Here is a 21,731-nt window from a genome sequence, read left to right as displayed (position 1 = left end):
CTACCTCCAGAATGGGTCTAAGGGTGAGGTACGTGACCCAGGATGCAACCACCAGCACATCATTCCATGCGTCTCAGTTACAGGTTCGATGAAGCTCAAAATGGGCTATCAGGCCAAGGAGGAGCAAATCTGGGGTTTTGCTTGACTATTAGGAAATTGACCTTTCTCTTAGCTAGGCCTGAATGAAGAGGATGATGGGACTAAAGCTGCCTCAGCCATCTGGTGAACATGTGGAGCTCAGAAAGAGCCAGCCTAGAGGAACAAAGAGGAAGCAGTCAAGAAATGCACAACCCAGTCAACTCCCAGAGTCCCAGAGTCCCAACTAACAATTTCTTTGTTGGCCCCTAACTCCAAGGGAGCCTGGGAAGTGCAGTTCTTGACTGGGCATATTGCTCCCTTGAGCAAAATCAGAGTGTGTTACTAAGGAAGAAGGAAAGAGCAGGTATTGGGTGGGCCATTAGCAGTCTCTTTTGTGGCCTGTTTGGGTTAGGTTTTCCGTGCAGAAACGGAAAACAGACAGATGTATACGTAAAAGTGTTATCACATATTTCAGGATCTATAAATAACAAGATTAAGCTAAAACACACAAGTATTTGATTTGTAAAATCTTTCATTAAGGTAACCTGGTTTTCCTTTTACAGCAAATTCACTTGAAATTATTCAATTTAAAAATACAGTATCTACAGCGAAAAGTGCAGGATTGGCAGCACGCACAGCAGCCCATTTGCATATTCTGTGTAGATACTGAAAACCATGTTGCTAAAGATGTTAAATATCCTGATTTCTTCTTAAATTATAGAGATACATCATACTAAATATTTACGAGTCCACTGTCTCAGGAAGGGAACTTTTCTGCTTCAAATTATACTTAGACTTCTATAGGTTAGGTGAGAAATGATTACAAATGCAGGTATCTTTGAATTGACATTTCGGTCTCAAGGGATAGCTTTAAAAAGTGGAGAATAATGAAAGCTGCTTTTAAGAATTTTTTTCACTAGTCACAAAGACACATCGTACATTAGAGGATATAGAGAATGCCAAAACGAGATTCTCTCTGAAATTAGTTAGTGGGGCAAGAGAAAAGAAAGATAAACAAGAAAACAATGGTTTATTGGACTGAGAGAGAGATAAGGAGCAGGGGAGTCACAGGGTTGGATTGTTAACAGACACTCTGCCTTCAGCCTGGAGTTATGTAGGCAGCAATAAATGGCCTTTGTAGACATTTTTCATACAACTTCAGAGCCAGAAGGAAACTTGAAAAATCATTGAACCCTTTCCCTTTGCAGAGGACAAAAATTTGGACCTAAAAGACTGGGTAATCTTTGTAATGCTCTACAAGTTCATGGCAGAGCCAGAATCAAAATGCAGGCTTCCTAACCTGTGGCACAATGGCTTTCCATTAATGTCCATTTGGGAGTTACAGGGTTAGGGAGCTGGTCTACCGGAAGTGTATTGTAGTTTACTGCTATGTCTACTGTGAATTCATTCTGAAATTATATTTTTAAAGGTAGGAGAAATTAATTGTAGGCGCAATTAATGAGGAAAAAGATAAGACATCTCACCTCCCGGAACTAAACGGGGCCCAGGGGTGTGGGGACAGATAGAGTTGTCCTTGGTACCCGAGGAAGAGGCTGAGAGGTAGGTGGTCAGGGTCTCACTGTTGGTGGGACCTTACTTTCGAATGAAAGTCAATCCTTTGTCACTGTTTCAAATGCTTCCCACCTATTGCTGAAGTTCCTCTGGAACGCGGGGCAGTTCTCAGCCACGGGACCCTCACCATAAACTCTCCTCCAAAGTTTAAAACTAGGGTAATCAACAAGTGATGGGAAAACTAGGTCTCTCTTTGAAGTAACAGAGAACAGAATCAAGGGTAATCTTGCAGAATGGCTAGTTTGAGTATACTGCGAAGAGTAAGGTGTATTCTTCTTATTACTATACATTCATCACTTGGCAGCTTGTAAATACGAGGCATGCAGGACACACCCACTCAGCAGTTTCTCTCAGTAAATCTAGGGAGAGTGGACCTGGGATTTGGGAGTAGGAAGAAACGCCAGAGGTGGTCTAATGAGTTGAGTTCCTTCATTTTGCAGAGATTTGAAAGAAAGCTAACAGTCTCTGCTAAATCAGGTATGAAAGAAAAATTATTGTTCTCAAATCACAGCACACTGGCTGAAATATGTTTACAAATACACTCAGCTGAAAAGAATCACATGATGTCTCTAGTCACCCAGAATCAGTCATTTTCATATGGTTTGGCGGATTTCTTTTTTTAATTAAAAATAAACTTTGTGGGTTCTGTCTTATGTGTAAAAACAGTATTTGTTTACGATAGGAAAATTAAAGACAGAGATAAACAAAAAAGGAGGACAGTTTAAATACCTATGATCTCACCACCCAGTGAACCACTTTAAAAACCTTAAATATATTTCCAGGTCACTGTCGAAGAATATATCCATAGATCAACAAAAATGTGAGCACACTGTGCGCACTTGTTTTTTATAACACAATTTTAACCACTTAATATGTAATGAATATCTTTTCATTATCAATATCTATCTGCACCACCTATAATAACTGAATGGTATTTTACTGCTTGACTGTAACATAACGTATTGAACTAAGCTGTTATTGTACATGTAAGCAGTTTCCTATTTACCCTTTTAAAAACAATGATGTGATTAATATCTTTATGGCTAAAGCCTTTGCACACACACCCTTAGTTACTTCCTTAACATAAAGTCCTAGAAATAAAATTCATGTGACAAAACAGTGAACTCATTTTAAGGGATTAAAAAAATTCCATATTGCCAAACTACCCTCTACCAAGGGAATCACATAGTTTTAATTTGCTTGAGTCACATGTCTATCAATTGTATGGGTCAGTTCAGCACTTCCTGAAGAGAAACGAGATAGGCACCCTTGGGTTGGTCAAGTGTACTCATATCTATAATTCTCATGAATGTTAACTACAGACATCTTAATCAATTAAATGATTTTATACCAGGAGAGCTTCTAGTGTAAAATGACTCATACATTCCATTTTGGCTCTTTCTTGGGGATTTGATGCCTTTTTCCCATCCCTGTGTTAAGTAGTCTTTTTACACACTTAGCAATATTCTCAAAGAGATTCTAGATGGGTAGTCTCTGGCAACATTCTTGCAGTGCTCTGATTACATGTGTCAGCTAGGAAATCTATCACCCAAATTATGCTCCCAATTAGATGCCAGAACCAGTTTGCAGTTCGACATTTTAATGAAATAACAGAAACGGCATCTGACGTTCAGGCAAAGTCAACGAGTACCTGCAAGACTCAGGAGAGGAAATGGAATGTGTTGTCAGACCACACATTTTCTTGTAAGTGTTTTATTTATTCCACCTGATTCCAAAAAGGACTTAAAGGAGCTTTTCTTTTTAAATGTTTTCTAAATTGGACATTTTCACATCACTGAGGCTGCCAACATCTTCCCTAACATAAGGATATTCTTCTATCATAACTGCTTGCTATATTTGGAGACTGAATGACAAGGATATTGTTCTTAGTAAAGAGGAAAAAATAGCTTATTATGATCATGAATCCTTCCTGGAAGACCCTCCAAACGGAGTGACCCTGGGGATGCAATACCAGTCCCATAAAAAAAAAAAAAACCCAGGAAGGACTCAATTTGTAGGCTGCATTAAAAAAGCTCCAGAGAATCACAGAACGTGACGTCTTTGGGCTAGACACTTCCCCCAGGGGGACTGTAAGAACTCAGTCCTCCCACATTCTGACTGGAGAGCATTGAGAAACCACCAGCATCAGAGGTTAGAGGACCCTTCCATCTCCCCTAGATCCGCTGGAGTGAAACACCCACCATCCTGCTGGCTCGCCCTTCTCAGTCTCCTCTGCTTTTTTCTCCCCAGGTCCTCCCCTCTGCCGGCATCATGCACCACACCTCTCTGGGGTCTGGCTCCGTCTCTTATCCCACATTTGGAGACATGGTTCTTTTTAGTCTGTGCCTTTCTAAATCCTCACTTTTGGACTTTTTCCACCTCTCTTCCATTGGTTTAAAAGTTGCTTGATATCATTTCTGTTTCAGGGTCACATGCTGAAAAGACATGGTCCTAGACACTGAAGGGACATTTCATGACAAGTCCCCAGTATGCATGGGGCAGCGACTTGGAAGAAAATTATTTTCGTGATTCAGAAAAAAAAGGAGGGAGTGTTAAAGGCTACATTAATGGGGGAGAAAGGGAATGAATGTCATTAAACTTCCTTGGCATGTAACCAGTGTTACGCTGAGATATACCCATGTCCTACCTACTCCCAAATGCCACCATTTTGGAAGAACAGGATCATTTTCATTGTGAAACCTAAGGTTTTCTGAAATGTCAAGAAAGCCTCAAGAAAAGCAGGCAGTTTTTCAGCCAAACCAGGGAGCGAGGGCCAAACTCAACAGTAAGACCCACCTGGCTAGCAGAAAATACCGTATTGACTGTTAGCCCAGACGTAACCCCGATGTTTCAGCAGGTCACCATCTACAGAGTCCTTCCAAATAATTACTTCACTTGATCCTCACCACAGTTTAGCAGGGTAGGTGTTCTCATTCCCATTTCAGAGATGAGAAAGCTTAGGCTCCCAGGGATTACACGCTGGCCCTGAGTCCTTTCGGCAGCTTGTTCAGTGGTTAAGAATGTGGGTACAGAAGCAGACCACCTGGGTTCAAGTCCAGGCCCTGACCAATGTTAATTCTGTGACCTGGGGCAAGTCACCTACCTTCACTATACCTCAGTATGTCTACATCATAAAACACAAACAAATGACACTACCCACCTCCCGGGGCTGCTGTGAGGGCTACTTAATGCATCAAATCAGTCAAAGAATTAGGAAGTTAGTTGGCCAAAGTCCAGCACACAGTAAACACTTAAGAAACGTTTGCAACACTCAGTTCCCAGAGCTAAGGGCTTTAAAGCCCTATGAGGTATCCTTATCTTTAACAGTTTACACTGCTTCTGTGATTCATCATTTTATCAGCAGAGAAATTAGCTATTTCTCACAAAAGGAAAATACATGCTAAAAGAAAACCTTGAACGGGATATAATGACTCAAAAAGGAAGAAAAGGGCAAAAGTTCAGTTGTGGCTTCTTAAAAGAACCCCATTTATTTTTTGCTTCCAGAAAAATACTGTACATGATTTAAGTATTTTCAGTCATTTTAGAGCACAATGAAAGGTCAAGCTAAATGGAAGTAATATTTGTGTAGCTCATGGTGACTGTTGGGGAGTCTGTTTCCCATGGCTTGGTCCTTGATGTTGACAATGAAGCACTTCTCTGGGCCCGTGCTGAGGAAAAGGGCTGTGTTCCCCCCAACCACGTGAGCTTTCTGGGAAGAGAAGAGAACAAAGATGCAGCTGGCAACTGTGGAGTGCTGCGGAAAAGAGCGATTCCACCCAGGAGAGCAGGCAGTGGGAAATCGGCAGAGGAATATTACTGGGACACGTTTTTTAGTTTCCAGTTTTTTGTGGCTGTGGGAGTAAAAAAGGCTGAAATGCAGAGAATGTGGTATTGGGAGGGCAGAGAGGAACTGAGAGACCAACCAAGACACGGGGTTGGCAGAAAAGAAACGCAGGTGGCTGGAATAGAAGACACCAAAGCAACAAAAAGAGTGTCACGCCAGAGACGTAGTGGAAAAGTAGGTATGTCAGAGGACAGCAGCCACATTAGACAAGAAAGGAGTGATTTCTCAGTCCTTTTCTAGTGCATGTGAGGGAGTAGGAGCTGGCCACAGTAGGGCTCCTAGCCATCACCTATAGAATGCAGATGCTGTATGGGCTGAGGTACCTTCCTAGAAATTAAACCGCCTTCTAAAGCCTCACGCGAAGCGTACTTGCAGTGGCTCAAGTGTGGACTGCGGGGCTCAAAGGTCAGGTGCAGTGGGAAGGAACCCAAATAAGGAACTCAGTGCGTAAGACAGAAGACTTACAGGCAAAAAGGAAATCTCACTTGAAACAGGAACATATTCAGCATCAAAACACAAAGTTACGGACTGGTGTACAGCCCAGAAGCTCTGCATGTGGAAAAATAACAATACAGGATTGCATTTGTATTGCACTTTAAAGTTGATAATTCTTTATAACAGTGATCTTCTGTCTCACTTGAATGTTTTTCATGCCCTAATAAAACATGTTTTTCATATTATTTTGAGTGCCTAAGAATTGACTTTATGTTACTGCAAACAGTTTTTAAAAATCTATAAATACTACTCATAGAGTTTTATCTAAAATAGTATACATCAATGCAAAATGGTGGATTTTAGCGTCTGATTCTATTCTAAAATATCTACTACTTTTCCAGAATGACTAATTAAATATAATTTGCATTAACTGAACTAGGTGTAAACATGGTAATACTCTGCATAGACCATTAAGTATCTCTCATTAAGAAGTTTCTATATTTCTAAACTCTCACACATTGTAAGGGGGTACTATAGATGAATAATTATTTTAAAAGGAATATATTAAAGGATATCCCTGAAGGGTCTTTAAAAACAGCTCTTACCAGCATAAACAGGAAGCATGCTGTACGGTTATGAAGAATAGTGAAATAAAATGATTGTGGTCTATTTGCATAAAGAAGCATGAAAAAAGAAAACAAGCTAAAATTACTTCCAGCTTGCTGAGTTGAAATGAACTGTTATGTCATTAGGCAAGTGTCTTACTTACTTTTTGCCCTATATACAATAATATCATGTGTTGTGGAGAGTCAGGAGTTCACATTAGCATTTTTTAATTTAGGAAAAAGGGGAAACTGTAGACCCCCAGGAACAGTTTTCCGGTTGACATACATAGTTCAGCATGCCTGGAGGGTGATGCATATTTGTACCCAAATCTTTATTAAACGTTTTGTCCTTGAGACACAAAGATATCACTTCTGACCCATAGTCAGCAGAGCATTCACTTTGAGGTTCTTTTTTTTTTCCCTTTCAGCTTTGACAATAAACTTGTGCTGATCCACTCTCTTTACGTCATCTGGTTTCCTATGTGACCGACAGCATACATTTGGGAGACAGCTGCCTGGCTGCGGGAGAGAAGTTGCAGCTTGGAGAAGGGAAGTGAAGCAGAAAGCTCACCCTTGGCCTGGGCACTGGGCACCAACCAACTGATGTGTTAAAAGCAAAATCTATAAAGTAGATACTGATACTGTCATTATAGTAAAAACTCTGCAAACCTATTTACATGAAGGAAAGCTGAACATTTTCACTGGTTATGCTAACTTCTGGAGTAAATTAAGCCTTTTGGAAAGTTACATCAATTCCTTCTATACTGTAGAGTTTTTGCGTTTTTCTAGGTATTGGTTTTTCCAATCCTGTAGTGCCCATCACGGCACTCAGCCTGCTGAGGTCTTTTGTAGCTTTTATCACTAGCTATTTGCATTTATTCACTTGGTTACTTGTTTCTTCATTGTCTGGCTCCACCAGGATACTGGCTCCATGCACTGGAAGATCTCAAAGTTGGATACTGGTTCTTTGATCAGAGTTAATCTGGCCCAGAGTATATCTGCCCCAATATATAATTCACCAAAACATAGATCACAGGAAGATCTGCCTGAATGTATTCCTTCATTCAACAGATTCTAACTGAACATCTCTTCCATACCAGGCAATGCGCAGAACACTGAGATTGGGGGGGAATATGGGTAAATGGAACTTACATTAAGACGGGGTCTATTATGGGGCTAGCTAAACATATTATGCACTGTCTTGCTAATTCTTTGAGCAGACCACAGAGAAAGAAGAAGACATCAGCTTATTAATCAGAGATCAAGTTCACAGAGTACAAAGTCACATCTCTCCTACTTCTTTGTTTCATCTGCCTAACACTTTGTTGCTCTGGGTAAGCAACACAGGCCTCTTAATTGGCTTCCACAGCCCTCTTCAAGTGCTCTTTTCAGAAGGCTTTGCAAAAGTCTTATAATCAATTGTGTTATTCCAGAAAATGTTAATGCTCAAGGTACCTTTAAATAAAAGGACAATTCTTTTGAGACTTTTTCCCTCAGTAACAAGGAATGCAATTAGGTCTATACTTGGCATTTTGTCAGCTTTCAAAGCCGAGAGATCTCAGGGTTAGGAGAAAAAAGCTACCAAGATGATTTTCCCATTGACTATGGCTGACCCAAAGTTCAAGCGTTAAAGCCTGAGAAGGTTTACCTCTTTCCTTTAATTTCCCATGTAAATAACTTCCAAATACTAAGGACCAGAATGCAAAATCCTTTGCATTACTTTATTGAAAAATTATGTACGCTGTGATTTGTTACGACTGCTGGTCTTTCAAAGCATTTGTCAGGACATCTGCAAACTTTGGGCAACAGCTGCCAATACAAGTTTAGCATTTCACGGGTCAGTACTTAAAATCTGATGAATAATAAACCATCCTTGAACCAGGGTGAGGCACTGGGTAGGTAATATATTGCGAGTTAGTAAAAACATATGAACTATAGATTATGTCATAACTCAGCACGCTGGAAAACGGAGGCTAAGTAAAATAATGATTGCTATTACCATATCTCCTTCTTCCATGCTATCGTATTAACAATATAAAATTGGGTGATTTCAGATGTATATGTGCTTGAAACACTAAAAAATTCCACACTTTTTCTAGCTTTAGAGTGAATAATCCAAAGGGAACAATACTCTTTTTAGGACTTGTTGGGGCAATATTAGAAAGCAATATTTTTAACTCGTTTGGAAGATACTCATCAATTTTTTAGGCATATAAAGATTTTCATCCTTTTCATTCTTGAAAGATTACAAGTGATTGCTTGAGTCCTGGTGGGACAAATCTACATATCAGATATCTACTTGGTGTGAGGAACAACTCCATCCATCTGGTTAGGGAGAGCTGCTCAAATATACTTTAATAGGCTCACGAGAGAAAAAATTAAGGCCCTTTAATAGTGGACAACTTGCCTGGGGTGTGCAAACTCTAGGCACTGCCCTTATCAGCTTTCTACTTTGGCATAAATTTTTAGGGCAACTCAGGCTGTCTGTGAAGGGAGGCTCAGCATTAGGAATGCTAAAGGGGACTGAATGCCTTCTTTCTAACAAAAGGTAAAGCAGTAGCTAAAGGTAGAAATGGAGTCACACCTTAGAGAAACAGCCTAAACAGAAGGACCTGCAGAGAATTTGCAGCATCTAATGATAGTGACCTCACGTCCAGTGCCCACCTAGAGAGCATGAGAGGAAGCGCAGGCTCAGTTAGGGTTGTTGATATTTATTGAAGGAAACAATCATATATTCTCCCATATTTACATTTCTTTGATTCTTTTTATGAAAATTCCTCAAAGAAAGTTGCGTCATTATCTCTTAATTAAATTAAAACACTAATACCAGTTGTAGGCAGATGCTCATAGGGACCCCTGATTTTCTGAGATGGCCCAGACATGTGCAGCTAGAGTTCCCAGGAATCCTGTCTGTACTGTGCCCTTGTCCCCTTACCGAAGCTGACAGGTCAAGGGGTGGTTGATCACCCCAAACTGGGTGAATTAGATTCTCTCTTCTAGGGGCCTCCAGCTTGGAACTGTGTAACCCAGAGGGTGGAAGTCATCAGTGTTCGGTCAAATTAACAGCAAAACATTAGGGAAAGGGCCACAAAACCCTCTGCTGTGACTGTCACAGAGCTTCCCTGGTTGAATTCCTTCCATTGGTTCCATAAGATACCACAGGGTCCTTCCAAGAAAACATTTTAAAAATAATTCTTTTTTGGTTTACTCTAGCCAATCAAAGAAATTTATAGGTTAAGGACATCAGCACTTTAATACAAACTTATATTTTGTTAAAGGGGAAGTATAAAGGGCATGCGTATAATTCCTTAGGTTTGTGGGCAACCCTAAGTGTTACAGATGCTCTCGCACGTGGCCCCTGTGAAGGTGGGGGGGGTGTTGCTGTCATCATCCTCATGACAGAGAAAAGGCAATGACAGCGAGGTGGAGAAGGTTTGCCTGTGCACTAGGCCTGGCTGCTGGCAAGTGGCAGGACCGGGCTTAGGACCCAGGTCTGCTGACTGCTGGTCAAGCGCCCTTCCCAGTACAGCCAGGAGGCATGGGCGTCCAGTGCTTTCTATTACTCCGGCTGTGGCGCATCCTACCTGATGGCATGCAACTTTCTCTTTAACATACAAAATCCTTAGTCAAAAGGCAATGTTACAGAGACTATAAACAAAACAGAAGAACAGAACTATTCTGAGTATGTATAAGTATATATATTATATATATACATACATATAATTCTGTTCTCACTTGCCAACTCCAACTCAGTGGCCACAAGAAGTTTTAAAAAACTACAATATATAAATTATTGCCAAATCACTGATACTTGCTAATAAAAAGAAATCGGCACTGAGCCCTGACAGGGGAGCTCAGTGGGCTGGGAGTCGGCCTGCAAACCGGAAGGTGCCGGACTGACTCCAGGTCAGGGCGCTCCCGGTTCGGGGAGTGCCAGGGGCAACCAGTGGATGTTCCTCTTGCACATCGATATTTCTCCCCTTCTCTTTGTTCCTCTCTTCCCCTCTCTCTGAAGACAAATAAATAAAATCTTTAAAAAAAAGAAACTAAGACTGAGAGGTGTCTCCTTTCAATACGAAGAGCAAGTTTATCCTCTTCAACACATTACAACTATTAGCAGGGAGTAGTAGCCTTCAACTCATGGCAGAGGTGCCCCGACATGTTTTCGTCTTATGTGTTTTGAGCTTGTATCCTCAAATATGTTTGGTTATCTGTTTATAATTCATACGCATGCATTATTATATCAACAGGTTATATACCTTATAAAACATGAACAAAGTAGAAAAGAAGAATATAGCTGATGTGATGTTTTGCTAACTCTGATTATCTCAAGGCAAATGCACACAGGATGAGGTTCATGATTAATTAACCACAGAGGATATAAATCCATATGCCTTCCAGATAATTGAGAGTTTCGTGGCTGGCTGCTTGCCAGATCTGATTTAATGGTCACTGTGATTGCTTCGTAACATGGCTGACAAAGGGTTCACGCTAAACTTTGTCATTTTCTTGTAGATTGCAATATTAAAATTATCTTTAATGTATGGGCATTCTTTGCAGAATCTTTTCAAGTATCTACTAGTTTTGGGTGGGTTTGTTAAAACTAAAATAGAGAATTTGTAAATCCAGTTACCCAAGCACAAGGTATTCCATAAAACAACCAAAGCAGATGAACCAGTGGGGAAGTCACTGTGGAGGCAGGGCCTCACCTCCCTCCCTCTGGTGATACCTGACCACCTGACAGTTGGGCCTGGGACGACGCCAGTGTCAATGCAGTCAGCATCCGTTATCATAATGTTTCAAGGTAAAATGAGTGTGAATGCAAGTTCTAATCAATTCCTTTCCCCCCAAGTCAATCTCTAGAGCTCCCACTTTGCCATGCAGCGAGACAGTACTTATAGTCACAGGAAACTCCAGGCCTAAAACTCTGCAGGATGAAACCAACCCAATCCAGGCAGAAAACACAATGATAGTGCATGTTCTAAAACTTTTAAAATCATGAACTATAACTCACAATCAGAAAAGCATGTAAAACAATGTTTCATGTAATAGACTGTATGTTGCCTATGTAACTACCACCCCATGAAAAAACAGAACGTCACCAGCACCCCCAGAAGCCCTCCAGGTCTGTTCTCTTTCCCAGCACACCCTCTCTTCATTAAGCATGTAATGTCTTAATTCTTACAGGAGTAAACTTCTTGCCTTTCATTTTATTGTAGTTTTAGCCATTTATGTATGCACCCCTTAGCGAGAGTTCAGTTTTGAATGTTTTCACACTTTATATAAATAAAATAAGATTGTTATGGATGCTTTTGAATCTTCTTCCTTTAAACATTACGTGGTAAGATACGTCTGTGTTATTGTGTGTAGCTTTAGCTTACTCTCTTTCCATCACTGTACAGTACTCCATTTGAGGATTACACAATTTATTCAGGCATTCCACTACTGACAGACATTTCGAATGCTTTGGATTTGAGATGATTACAAACAATGCCACTAAGAACATTTTACTTGTTTATGGATACACATGAGTATACATTTCTCTAAAATGCACACGCATGCAAATACACTCTCGTGCAGGTAAGTGGAATGGCTGGGTCCCATCTAACTTACTTTAAAAAAAATTCCTAAGCGAAGGTAATTCTAGTGCATCTCTTGGCAATCAATTTTAATATTAACTAACTCTTCTATAGTCATGAGCTCATTAAATTACTAGATTTATCTTTCCCCAGACTTTCACTTCTGGCACAGTCATTAAATTTGTACCATGATATTAAATACATTTAACTGTGTTAAAAATACTTTGAAATTTCCAATGAAGTTATTGAAGCCAAATGCCCCAAATCTCCGCCCCTCACATTTTTTTTTAACGTATTGTAAGAACATTTTCCTTTAAATGAGGGCCAATGTTATGCTTAGGCTGAGAGAACAAAATGTTCATTCAAAATTTAAAGCAATTTTGCAGCAAAAAGTTCCAAGTTAACACTCATATTGATCAAGCATGAAAAGCCAAAAATGTCAATTCTGTAGCCAAGCTGAGGAGTAAAAATACAAGTAATAAAGATTAATCCCAACTTCAGAGTCTCCAATGTTCTATCACAGTCACCTGCAAAGGGACTACATAAATGGGCAACCTTAGGTGATGACATGTGGCACCAGTGAAACCCATTCCATGATCTTCTCATTGACAATAAACTTAATAACTAACACCCATTATAGAGTTTTCTGTGTATCAGGGCATATATACAATGCTGTTTTAATCCTCAGAACAGTCGTACAAGTAGGTACGATTATTCTTTCCATTTTCAAAAGGAAACTGAGGCCCAGAGAGGGAAGAACTAATTGACCAAGGTCCCACGGCTACAAGGAGCTGAGCTGGGGATCAGAACCAAGCGTCCCGGTGCTTCGGTTCATGCTCGACTGCACTGCCTGGCGACCTGTTCGTTTTGTCGTTGTCATTGTTACTATTCTGATAACAACAAGAATAGCTCTTTGAGACCAGAGCAAAAGTATGAACCATAGGGGGAAAAAATCTATGTACATTTGTTTTCATTTATGGACATTTTATGAAAATGATTGTAACCAAGCAGCTCTAATTTTATGAGAACTAATTAAGAAATGAATTAAGGGATTCAACGGATACCCAAATTAGTCATTAGGGTTCAAAGATCTGGAGTTCTGGTCTAAATCCAGCTTTGGCACTTGCATCCAAAATAAACATGACCAGATAAGTACCACGGCTCGTGATTACAGCGGATTTATATGGCTTATGCGTCCACATGGGAGAGGCCTCTTCCTAATTGAATTCGGACACCTCTTCAGTTATTGTGAGTTCCATTTGCCATCTCATCACTCTTTTGTAACTGCTGTCACTAGGGTTATGCTGAGCGAGAAATCACCGCAATCAGTGATGTCTGCAGAGTGAGCATGAAAAGATAAAAGAAAAGCCTTGGAACTGTAATTAGAAAATTCCTTAAGTGCGCTCACATGTTTGAGACTGCTACTAACTGGCAAGGTGAGTTACAGGATGGACGTCCAGTGTCACTGTTCTGGGATAAGCAGCCAGTCAAAGTCGTGTTTCAACATGCGATTAGAGTAATCTTTTGCAGGCCAAAACATTCCTGCTTTCCACCTCTAATATGATTAGTGACATACAGCTGGAGGCATCTCATTCTCCTGAAAAAATATGATCAGAATTGTTTTCAACTGGTACTTCTTTCCATCAAGCTGTTTGTTGCCTTCCAGCAGAATAATCAGAGTTTCTGATTATTTGGTATGTCCCAAGAAAACAAGAATTGATTGTGCCCTTGCCTGTCTGATAGGAGAAGGCTGCCAAAATGTACAATGTAGTAACTCTTCGGTTGCCTAACAGAGAGAAAAACTAAAAAGCATGTGTCTGTGTGTGTCTCTGTGTGTGTGGTGGGGGGAGAAGGTCAACCAGGAGTTTCTATAATAATTTCCTTTGAACAACAATAAAGACAGTGTTTTCATGGTGCTTCAGGTTTCAGATATGAGGAAATAAAATATTCTATTCTATTCATGGATAACAACCAACTACCAACTCCCACCAACATTAATGGCTCTTTTCAAAAAGTTAGTCATCTTACTGGTAAAATTTCAGGGCTATGGAAAAAGAATCAGGTTTAGATTAAACATTCACGGAAATATCCAGGTGCAGTGAGACCCCATTAATTTTGGACTGTCTCAATTTGAAATTTATAGTCATTTGACAGGGTCTGAACCAGATCCTGTCAAATGATCTTTTCACAATGAATATACGGCTTGCTAAGCAAAAGTTCTGGGGGGAAAATAACAAAAGATTTCAGGGAAAATACGATGAGCCAAAAATAACAGGCTTCCTGTCCAGCAAATGCTTTTGAGGAACCCCTTCAAATACCAGTAACTGATAAGAACAATAAATACCACTTAATTGAAAGTTAATCTGTACAGTTCACTTTATATATGTGAGCTACAAACATCCCAACCACTCTGCAAGATGGGTATAATTGTCCCCATCTTGGGAGGAAACTGAGGTTCCGAGAAGCAGGTGACATGCAAGACTGCACAATTACTAGGCAGCAGAAGCAGGAGGCAAAGCCAGGTTGTCTCGCTCAGATGCCTATGTCCTTCCATTCCCACCCAACACTGAGTGAGCCCTAAAGACTGCAAGTCAGACTCCCAGGCTCCCTGGAGCAAGCTCTGCAACAACAGAACACCAGCAAAAATGGCAATCACTAAGAGGAGGAAGAGGCAGGCAGTCTGGCTCCACAGCCCGCTGCTCTCAACCATAGCTCCTTAATTCCTTTCTACATCACAAGGACATCTGCAAAATACTCTTTTATGTGGTACTTTGAAGTATTTTTCATGCATAAAACTACCCTAGAAAACCCATAGAAATGTTGATGTTGGTGGAGAAGGGGGACGTAAGTGAGGCAGAAGTGCCTTGTGTCCACTGCCCCTCCCCGACGCTCACTAAAGTGACTTCAGTCCAACACCTATAAACAAGAATCTGGTGTGGAGACCCTGAGAGGCTGACAAAGGCTGTGACAAGGCTCTGGGAGTCAGCTTCGGGTGCAAGGACAGCTGGCCATGTGCCCTGGGAGAGGCTCCGGAGAAGGGAAGGATCACCTCTGCTTACCTGGAAACCCACGGAGATACTGCGGAAAGCAGGCTGGGTTCTGGAGTGCTCTAGGAAAAAGGAAATTTGGGAGGTCAGATCTCACATTCAGCAGCCACACCACTCATTCCCATCCTACCCACACCCATCTACAGGTTCTGGAGTCAGACGGACATGGCATTTGTCCTTATTCGTGACAATTGCTGTGTGGGTGGAGTAACCTCCCTGTGCCTCAGTTCACTCAATTGTACATGGAAGATAATAGTACCTTCCTTGCAGAGTTGGTGAGAAGAATGAATAATACATAAGTTGTGCAATGAATTTAGCACACAATAATGGAATTTTAATAACAGCAATAGCTAATATTTGTTGCTTGCTTGGAAAGTGCCTAGCATTATTCTAGAGCGTCAAATAGGCTAACTCTTCAATACTCTGAGACAGGCACTATTACCATTGGCATTTTGCAGATGCAGAGAATGAGGCCCCTGAGGGTCAAGTCACCTATCTCATCAAAGTATACAGGGCAAGTGGTGGATCGGGGATTCTGCCTGTGACCATCTGGCCCCAGAGCCTGGATTCTAAACCGCAATTGATATCCTGCCTAATTTATTACAAATAAGTGTTAGATATTATCGTTATTGTTGTTATAATATTCCTTTCCCAAGAGATAGCCTATAATATATAACCACACAGCCCCACTTGGGCATAGAGGCAGGTGCCAGAATCATGAGTAAGCCAACCCATCACTCACTAAGTCAACAATAGCTTCTCGTGTTCCCGGAGAAGGCCTGTGCATGAGCTGCTCTGTTAAGCACTGTGTGGGCTTCAAATGCTCTGGTCACCAGTCCTGTGGAGTCAGATCAACCTCCATGAAGCACTGGGGACAACGACAAGGAGGGAGTGCACTGGAAAGGATGGGGCAGGACCTCAGGACACTGGATGCTGTGCCTGGCTATGGCACCTGCTCTTTGGGTGACCTTCTCCAGTCAGCTGACCTCTCTGGACGTCATCTTTAAATGAGAGGACTGACCTAGATGCTCTTAAGCCCTGAGATTCTAATCTACAATTCTATTCTGACACTTTCAATCAGACTAACTTTTCTTCCCGACAGTCCATGTTTGAGAGAATATATTGTAACCCTTCATTTCTCTAACAAACTATGAACACAGCGCCAGGCATCGTGAACAGTGCCCAGGATATCAATGGAAGTCCTGGTCTTCACTTTGTAATTAGCTCTGTGAGCATGATGAAGTCTGTCATAGGAAAGGCTGGCAATCAGAAGACCAGGGAAGAATACAGCCCGGAGGACAACTGTGCATGCCCGTGTGCCCAATCTGAACCCTGGGAGTGGCCCTCAGAATTCTGTACCGATCCCCAATCCAGGGTTCTGGCATCCCAGATGCCCAGCAGTCTGGGGGAGGGGTGCCATGCTAGATGATGGGACAGATAAAAATGTCTATGACAAACAAGGCAGAAACCAAGCAACAAGCAAGAAGCTTGGGTTGAAGGTTAGATGTGTTTTCTAAAAGTAGCAGCGTTGTACGCAACAATTCAGAGATGAGAACTCAGCTGGCACATAACTAGGTGACTTTCTTGACCTTAATAAAGTATACTACTGGCCACTTTGATAGCAATCTTTTCTTACGCGCGTGTGTGAGAGAGTACACACGCGCCTGCACCTTTGAGGAACATTTACTTTGACACAAGGTGCTACTAACTTTATTTGAAAATCAGTTCATCACACTTAGATATATTTGCTTTCACAGAAACTCCTTAGAGGGGAATAATTCAGTGAGTACAATACTTCCCTTAAAAAGAAATTGATTTTAAAATACATTTTTCAAACTTTCAACAAAAACAATTTTCTGATTTTTTTTATGAACTACAAAAAGCAAATATTGTGTTGGCAATGTCATAAATAATACGAGCTGTCGGATGAGATATTAAACATGTATAGATTTAATTTTTAATAAAGACTTTTAAACATACCACCAAATATCGATCAATCTTTGACATGGAGAAAGTAGCATTTTGATAAATCCCATCTCCTACCGCAATAGAAGTCAGCACAAGAAGTTTATGGTTCTTAGAGAGGCGATGATGGTATTCTTTACAAATGGTTACATATTTGCAGCATGCAATTTTAGAGGGCACGGAATGGTAGAAGATATAAAAATGTATTATTTTGACAGGTATTCAGGTAACGGACATAGGCACTGTCTCTCCCCTGTCTTTATTGAAGGCCCTTGTGCGTGGGGGTTTCTCAGAAAGAAATTCCGAAACTGTTTTAAGCAATAGCAACATTATTGGACTACACACATAAACTTCAAAGATGATAATTCTGAGGAACAGTATTCTCCTGGATATATAAATCATGGTTTGCTTAAGCCTGGAAAGAAAATAATAAAAATTTTAGTAGTGATTATATCTGAGATGAAGAATTATGGGTGATCCCTTTCTTCTTTACAATTTTCTCTGCTTACCAAACTTCGTATAATAAGCTTGTATTACTTTAACAATTTGAAACAACTGTTTTTCCAATCTTATGATGTATTAGGGAAGATCGCCTGATGTAAAAAGTTAAAAGGCTTTGGAACCAGACAAACTTGGATTCAAATCGCCGCCTGCACCCTTTCTAGCTTGGTACCTTCACATAAGGTACTCAGCAGCCCAGGTCACACATGAAACGGAAATAATAACACAGCCTTTAAGCATCATTCTGCCTATTAGAGGTGAGATACTGTAAGTGCTTAGCACAGAGTGGAGGCCCAATACATGATAATCACTCCTCTATTCACAGTACGCAGGGAAGAGAAGTTAGGCTTTTCTGACAACAGTAAATAAATCCAATGGTGTTTATAAATTGATGCTTCAGGCCATTTGTTTATAGAAACAAATGAGTTTTTGACAGGTAACTTTCAGAAATCTTCTAACAGTTAAAAGTTCAGCAAAAGAGGAAGTAGGAATAGGCTCTCCCCCATTCTCCTTTCCATCACAATTATTAGATGCCCACAGCTGAGACACCTGGAATCACTTCTGCCTCTCGCTGTGCTGCTCTATGTTCAGACATCCTCGGGCTGGGACGGGCGTGGAAGAAGGATTAAAGCAGACGCCGGGAGCACAGCCACTGCAGTCAGGATCTTTCCCATGCCGTCATTCCTTATGACGAAGGGGAGCAGAATAAATTATGAGATTGCTTAAATGAGGGGTGAGGGACAAGTTATGGATTCTCTGGCTTTTCTTTTTTTTCACAGTAGCTATGTTGATATTCTCACCCTATTCAGCCAAAGGTAGTTCAGTCAGTGAGGTTTGAGATAAAATATACATACTCAACGAAACATGGCTGTTGGGGATAAGCTGCCCTTGGATGTATGTTGCTGTACCTTGACTACAGCAGGAAATATTGATTTAACTGCCTTTAATATCAAGCCAGGCATTTGTTGACATATCGAAATGAAAAGTATCAAAACCATGAAAAGCTTGATATACAGGTCAAATCCCATTTTAGCTCACTCCAAGGGACTGTCCGGTCTTTTGTACTGGAATTGTGTTCTAATGGTGCTTGCCCGAATCACAGATAACAGGAACTTTCATTATAAAGGGATTTGCTACATAAATGAATACTGGTATAGATTTTTATGTAGTACTGTTTATTGTAAAGAGTACAGCAAAAAAATTTTTACAAATTTAACATCGCTCTCCTCCCATCTCCGGAGGCGTATCTTGCTGTTAAAGGTATGTAATGTCCTCTTCTTTGCAAGGTCTGATTACTCTCTGCTCCTCTCACAGTGCCTAGTACAGAGCAGACCCTCACGAAATAGTTGATGAAGAAATGAGCTGAGTGAAGTGTGGTACCAGAACAAATGAGGGACACTCAGAATAGTTTCCAGAGTAGGAGATATAAATTTTAGAAAATGATTCGAAATAAGATGAAGCCTCCTCTCCCAGCTAGCATCCTCAAGGAGCCCAGGGACCTGCTGGTCTTCTGTTGGCTCCTTATTGCTGAGTGATCACGGAGGCTTGTCGAAAATGTCCAGCACCCAGCTCACATACTCCCATCTCTGGGAAACACTGCGGAGAACTACGTGAAACAGCTTCAGAAGGGTAAGACAGTGTAGCCCAGGCTAGGGTGGCAAAGAGCAAATTCTGTTCTGCTCTTCAGATTGAGAGAAAATAACTACGTGGAAAACAGTAAAAGGCAGGGAGGTGGGCCCATAGCGGCCCAGGGGAGGGGAGTGTGTGCGGCCTCAGGCTGGGGAGTTACTGTCCTGCAGCTAGGCCCACAGGTAGTTTCTGAGCCCTTACTGACACAGCCAGGCCTTGGGGGAAAACCAAGAGAGAATTCCAAAAAGCTTTCCTGGATGCTACCCGGTGTTGAAATTCCTAACTTCTGGTCCTCTTTCTGTCTCCGCTCCAGCAACATGATTACTTTAATAATCAAAGAGTTTCCTCTTTGTAATTTTTTTGGTAATTCAACCTTTTGAAAATATGTTTTTCTACCTGATAGTCTTCCTTGGGAATCTTTTTTATTGAAAGCTACAACAATGCATCAACTACACAAGTTTTGCTTCTGTCTTGGAACAACATAATGCCTAGTTTTATAAAGATCTTGACTGTGTTCAAAAGAACCACCTGTTCATGCCACGGGGCTCCTTCCCTCACCAGAGGAATCGCCATGGGAGTGAGCTTTGAGAGACTCCAAGCTAGCCAGGGGTCTCCTGGGCAGAGAAGGTCCCTGTCCCATTATCTCTGGATAAAGTATAAGCAAAGAGTTAGGAGAGTCTGGTGAGGTTAGCTCTAGGAGTGGTGTAGTTTTACATGTATTTTACAAGTATTCCCATTATTCATTTGACAATATTTTAAATGGTAAATCAGCCTCTCCTCAAGAGGGATAACCTGTGGCCATTAATTAATAACTGATCATAAAAGTACATTAATTAAAAACTAATCGTAAAGGCACTTTTGAGTTAGCCAAGTGGTCTGCTCAATACACTTAATCCTCCATATGACCTTGACCATGCAGTCGTCATCATCACGTGAGAGCTGAGGGAGCCGCGGCCCAGTGATAGCCAAGCACTCTACCCAGCGTTAGCCTAGGCAATGGAGCCACATCTGGACTCCCATCTGCAGATTCACATCCAATTGTCTGCTCACAGTTCCAATTACTCGCTAGTTGGGCGGAGAGCCCAAATTTAACCTGGGGGAACCTTCCCACCTGCAACACCACCACGGGGACATACTCTCAACAGGTCAAGTTGGCGGTCGTGTTCTACCGAGATCCAAAACCTTTTTTAGTTATTGGGCTATGAATGACCCTGTCCCTCCCTTGCAAGAACTAAAATCACTAGAAATGACTGAAGAAAACTAGAACAATTCAAAGGCAAGAATGCATAAGCTCAAGGGCTATAAAAATTCAAGAACTTAACCAAAGATAGTTTTCCAGACTAGACAATAGTTGGTTAGAAACTATACAACAGAGTACCTCTTGGATATGAAATATTACATAATAGTTTTTAAAAATTATTTATTTATTTTTAGGGAGAGGGGAAGGGAGGGAGAGAGGGAGAAAAAAAATTGATGTAAGACAGAAACATCGATTCCTCTTGCACATGCCCCAGGACCACACCCGCAGCCTAGGTATGTGCCCTGACTGAAATCAAACTGGTGGCCTTTTGCTTTGTGGGCTGTCACCCAACCAACTGAGCCACACTGGTCGGGGCTGCACTAGGGTTTTTTCATTCATTTTTACCAAGAACTAAAACCTGTAAAATAATGAACAAGGACTACCCTGTTCAAAGACACACCCTCAATTGTTCCTTGTTCAAAGAAACTGTGTGTTATGTACTAACAGGCTATACCTATCCCATCATCTTCATATTAATTATTCACTTCTCCTACAAAATTGACTGCCATGCTGTCCGCTGTAAGTCAGATTCGAAAGCTGCCGAGATAAATGTCCTGAATGGCTGACTTTTTAAAGACAATCTGTCAGTTCACCAAATAATTCTTTGGGAGTACCAGTCCCAGTACACTTTATGTCTCCCCTACACCTATACTTAGACCAATAGCAGTTATTACAGCTCTTTACTGGTGTAGCACCCTCTTACAGCTAAAGCTAAAGATTTTTCCTTTTGACCCCTAAAACAAAAGTAGTGAAACTTATAATTCCTTTCGACAGCATCAGTTTACTCTGGCTGTTATTACTGTTTAATTTCTATATTGATTTACGTGAAATTCTCTACTTCCTAGGGAGATAAGTAATTCTGGCTTAGTTCATACAACTGAAACAATGATGACTTTTGTACGATTGACTAAATAAATATTTTCCTCCCTGAGGTTTGCTTTCATTGTGTTTTATTTCCTTTGGTTAACACCTTATTTTAATGAGGCTCAATTCCAAAACATATAAGAACATACGCGCAAAAGAGGTACTATACTGAGTGAACCAAGAGTTCCAGCCAAGTGTCCTATCTTTTATGTGGCACCAAGTGACATTTTTGTAAAAAGCACAATGGTAACTATTCATTCCTCCAGCCTTAAAAAGATAGGCATGGACCGCATGCCAGAGTGGAAAACATAG

At 41.0% G+C, this 21,731-nt stretch overlaps 1 protein-coding gene across 6 annotated transcripts in view; it reads right to left on the bottom strand.

Moving 5' to 3' along the window:
• Positions 1-21,731, bottom strand: part of SPATS2L (spermatogenesis associated serine rich 2 like) — a 158,545-nt gene that overhangs the window by 121,743 nt on the left and 15,071 nt on the right. For all 6 annotated transcript variants that reach the window (XM_053918926.2, XM_053918922.2, XM_024563720.4 and 3 more), the window contains one exon: positions 15,173-15,222. The gene's annotated coding sequence lies outside the window, so the exon portion shown is untranslated. Of the gene's footprint in view, positions 1-15,172; positions 15,223-21,731 lie in introns of those variants that run through there.

The sequence above is a fragment of the Desmodus rotundus genome, chromosome 2, assembly GCF_022682495.2.
Source record: "Desmodus rotundus isolate HL8 chromosome 2, HLdesRot8A.1, whole genome shotgun sequence".
NCBI lineage: Eukaryota > Metazoa > Chordata > Mammalia > Chiroptera > Phyllostomidae > Desmodus > Desmodus rotundus.
The sequence above is the reverse complement of the archived record's forward strand: the minus strand, read 5'-3'. Positions and strand labels throughout refer to the sequence as shown.